The following is a 4599-nucleotide window of genomic DNA, read 5'->3' as shown; positions in this document are numbered from 1 at the left end:
CCAGATCCAGGACTCTGCCCTTCCTGCACAGCAGTATCTCACCCTCCATCACACACAGCACCCAGATCCAGGACTCTGCCCTTCCTGGCATTGAATCCCAGCTGCCAAACCTGCTCCTTCTCTCTGCTTCTCTGCTCTCTGCTCCTTCTCGCTGCTCCTTCAGGGATGTCCACTCTGTTGCAGATCTTGGTGTCATTTGCAAAAAGACAAACTTTTCCTATTAAGCCCTTTGCACTGTCACTCACAAAGAGGTCTGGAGAAATGAGGATGAATGCTGGGAGGAGGTGAGAAGGGGACTGGATGCTAGAGAAGAGCAGAAGGAGGGCCTGAATGCCGTGAGAAAGGTGAGGAGGGGATGAATGTGAAGCAATGACTGCGGATTGCTCTGCCTGGCACCTTATTCCTCTCCAGGATCCACGCCATCACGTCTTCTGCAGGAAGTGCCAGGGTGAGAGCGGGAAGGGCAGGACACAGGGTCACGTGAGAGCCGTGGAGGAGGGGGAGGGGAGAGGTCAGGGCATGAGAGAACGAGGAATGGGGGTAGAAGAGGTTTAAAACAATTGGGGGAATGCCAGTAGAGAAATGTGAGACACCCAGAGGGGGACAGTGTGTGGGGGAAAAAGGCAGAGTTCGTGATGGGGGGTGATAGAACCAGCAATGGTGTCAGGATGAGTATGGGGCAGAGAGGCTGTGTGAGAAGAGCTTGAAGTGGCAAGAAATGACAGAGCCAGGGATGGTGAAGGGGCGCCATCGGACTGCTGGCATGTCATGCTCCGACCCGGGGGCTGGTGCGAAGGCCTGGACCATGCCCCCGGGCCGGTGCCACGCCCCCGGTCCCGCTCCGAAACGCCGCGCCCCGCCCCCAAAACGCCACATCATCGTGTCCCGCCCCCGACACGCCCCCAACACGCCCCCTTCCAAAAACCCCGGGACCTGCGCACGCCGGCGGCCTATGGAAAATAGGCGCGCCGGCACGCAAGGCCCTGCTCGCGTAAATCCGCCCGGATTTACGCGAGCAGGGCTTTTAAAATCCGCCCGTATGTGTTTAAGTTCTATCTGTTTGTTAGGAAATTGTTAAGTGATTCAAATTTAACATTAATATGCATTTGTAGGTTAAAAGCAACAACTGCTTGCTTGGTGCGCCCTTATCAATCAACTGTTTTTCTCCTTTTCTTTATCTTTATCAAAAGCTTGTTTAAAGAACCAGGTTTTCAGATTAGTTTTGAATAATTTCAGATTTCTCTGCATCCTTATTTCGAGTGGCATGGAGTTCCATAGCACGGGGCCAATCAGTGACAGTGCTCTTTCCCTTACGTGCGTGAGATGTGCTGATTTAACAGAGGGGACAGTTAGTAGAGCCTTATTAGCAGATCTAAGGTTTCTGTGCGGGACATGAACGTGCAGTGCTGTGTTAAGCCAATCAGCTATTTCATCGTGGATTAGTTTATGAATTATACATAGGGCCTTATATTGTATTTGTTCAATTGGAAGCCAGTGTAATTCGGCAAGTGTTCCTGTAATGTGGTCACTTTTTTTTTTGCCAGTCAAAATTCTAGCAGCGAAATTTTGCAATATTTGCAGTGGCCTAATCATAGATTGAGGTAGTCCTAATAGCAGGGAGTTACAATAGTCTGTGCTTGCGAATATCATTGCCTGTAGAACTGCGAAAATTGTTTAGCATTAGCAGGGGTTTTAGTCTTCTCAGGGTCTTTAGTTTACCATATCCTTCTTTTAATTTCTGTGAGATGTGCTGTTTCATGCTTAACTCAGGGTCAATTATTACCCCTAGATTCCGTACTTTTATTGCTAACTCAACGGCTTGATTATTTTTGATTGTGATTGTAAGTTGTATAGGGTGTATGTTTTTTCGCTCAAGGTGTAGGAATTCAGTTTTGTCGATGTTAATTACTAGTTCCATCTGGTTTAGGAGCTGTTCTTATGTTCTTACATATTGACTAGTTTCATTGTTTCTTCAATGGTGTTTACACTGGGTAACAGTAGTTGTATATCATCTGCATATATGTAATGTATGATTCCAAGTCCTGCTAGTAGGTGACATACTGGGAGGAGGTAAATTTTAAAGAGTGTTGCAGACAGGGCTGATCCCTGTGGGACACCTGTTAGCAGTGTGACTTTGTCTGAAAGTGTATTTTTGAATTGTACTTGGAAACATCTATTGTTTAAGTATGACTCAAACCATTTTATTGTTTTATTTCTTTCAGTCTATTGATTAGTATTTTGTGATTTACAGTGTCAAATGCTGCGGAGAGATCTATTAGAACCAGAATGTAGTGTGTTCCTATATTGAAGCCTCTTAAGATATTATCTGATAGAGCTAATAGTAAAGTCTCTGTACTGTAGTGTTTATGAAATCCATGTTGTGCTGGGTATAATATGTTGTTACTTTCAAGGTGGGTTGATAGTTGTTTTTGTACTGTTTTTTTCAATAGGTTTGGCTATAAGGGGTAAGTTGGAGACTGGTCTATAGTTGCTAAGATTTAGGGGGTCGAGGTTCTTTTTCTTAATAATTGGTTTGATTATGGCTCCTTTCAAGGTATCCGGCGTTACTCCTTCGTCTAGTGAGAGGTTGATGATTTTAGTTAACGTTGGGGTTATTGTATTGGCTAGTTTTTTTAGTTCTGTAAAGGGTATGGTGTCAATTACGTGTGTAGCAGGGTTCATTTGATTTATCATTTTCTCGACTTCAATGTGTGATATCTCCTCAAATTCTGAACAGTTACTGACGTCTCTAGTGGGCATCTTAATCTCTTGTTTTGTAGTGTTAGGGATTTGTTTCTTAGGTTCTCAATTTTATCTTTAAAGAATTGAGCTACATCGTTGCATTGGTTCTCTTGTAGAGTTGAGTGATTGTTTGTATTGACGCTTGTTAGGTTCTTTACTATGTTAAATAGGGTTCTGGCGTTATTAGCATATTTTTCTATTTTTGAGCTGTATTATTTCTTTTTGGTGTCTAAAATTGTTTTTCTGTAGTAAGCTAGTTGTTTCCTGTACTTTGTTAAATTCTCAGTTGTTTTGTTATTTTTCCATTCTTTTTATTTCTTTCTAAGGATCCGTTTTACTTCTTTGATTTGTTCACTATACCATGGATTATTTAACTTTGGTTCTTTAATGTGGCCATTTTTAGGGGTTTAATTCATTAGCTAAAGTAGTGGTTCTGTTTAACCAGTCGGTCGTTGCATTGTGGCTATTTGTGTAATTGATGTGTGTTAATTCTTCATTTAATTTGTCTTTAAGAATATCTGTGTTGAAAGGGGGGGGGGGCGGTATGAGAATTCAGCTGGTTCCATGTTTTGTTTCTTTATTGGTTGAAGAGGTGTACAAAGGGGCATGCGAACTCTGATTCCATGGCTCTTGTTGGATGAAAGGTTGACCACTTGTGTTCTAGACCATGTAGCACAGTACATAGAGGGCTTCCTCTACCATATGGAAGCAGCAGGTTTGAATCCCTCCCAACCCTTCACTTGTTCCTACTGTGAAGATAGACAAGAAGTCAGTACTAGTAAGCTTTTTACCAGCATTGGTGGTATAGTGGTGAGGATGGCTGCCTTCCAAGCAGTTGACCTGGGTTCAATTCCTGGCCAATGCATCCATTTACTCTGCTTCAACGGCAGGGAAGAAAGTCTGATACTTCACTTTCAATGCATATCCAGTATAACTCTGTGCTTCAAGGCAGGGGGAATGAAGAAAACCGTTTTGATAAAAAAACCTTGCTTTGAAAAACGGTATATAAATACTTTTAAATAAATAAAAATAAATAAATAAGTGGATCTATATACAGACAACAACCAACAAGGACTAAATTACATAGTCTGGGTAAACAAATAAGCATGGGTGTAGCTTGCTTATTGCAGCAGTTACTACCCTAACTAATTAAGCTAGATATTTCACTTAGATGCAGCTCCAACACTGCTCTCTACATTAATGGTGGGGGTGGAAGGGAAATACAACCAAAAGGTTACTAAGAGCCAAGAGTAACAGATAAATATGAGTAAAAACAAAAAGAAAAAAAATGCGAAACTTGCTGGGCAGACAGGATGGGCCATTTGGTCATCTTCTGCCGTCATTTCTATGTTTCTATGTTTGATCTGGGAGTTAATGAGGAAGTGGTCTGACCATGGGATTTGTGTGTTTTCGGTTTTTATGTTTTCAAGGAGACTACTGTTAATGAAGGTTAGATCTAATGAGTGGCCCGCTTTGTGTGTTGGTTTGTCTGTGATAAGTTTGAAACCTAATGCAGTCATTATGTCAATTAGTGTTTGGCAGGTATTTGATAGGGGGTGAACATCCATGTGAAGATTAAAGTCACCTAATATTATGGTGGGTTTAGATAAGTTTTAAAAAATTCTATTAGTGGGGAGATGTTTAGTTCGAGGAGACTGGATGGGCAGTAGAACAGGCAGATTTGAAAATGGTTAGTGTCAAAAAGGGCAATTTCATGATTCATTGGCATTGTGATTGAGAGTAATTTAGTTTTAAATATGTTTTCAATAATTAATATTAATCCGCCCCTCTTTTATTTATTCTAGGGATCGAGAAGACCTCATAGTTTTTGTTTGGTAGCTGATTCTTTAAAACTAC

At 41.7% G+C, this 4599-nt stretch overlaps 1 non-coding gene across 1 annotated transcript; it reads left to right on the top strand.

Moving 5' to 3' along the window:
• Nucleotides 1-3535: 3535 nt before the first annotated feature.
• TRNAG-UCC lies at nt 3536-3607 on the top strand. Its single transcript has one exon. It is a non-coding gene; the product is annotated as a tRNA-Gly (tRNA).
• Nucleotides 3608-4599: the final 992 nt, after the last annotated feature.

Source organism: Rhinatrema bivittatum, unplaced genomic scaffold, assembly GCF_901001135.1.
Source record: "Rhinatrema bivittatum unplaced genomic scaffold, aRhiBiv1.1, whole genome shotgun sequence".
Classification (NCBI taxonomy): Eukaryota; Metazoa; Chordata; class Amphibia; order Gymnophiona; family Rhinatrematidae; genus Rhinatrema; species Rhinatrema bivittatum.
Note: the sequence above shows the minus strand (reverse complement) of the source record. Positions and strands in the feature narration are given on the sequence as shown.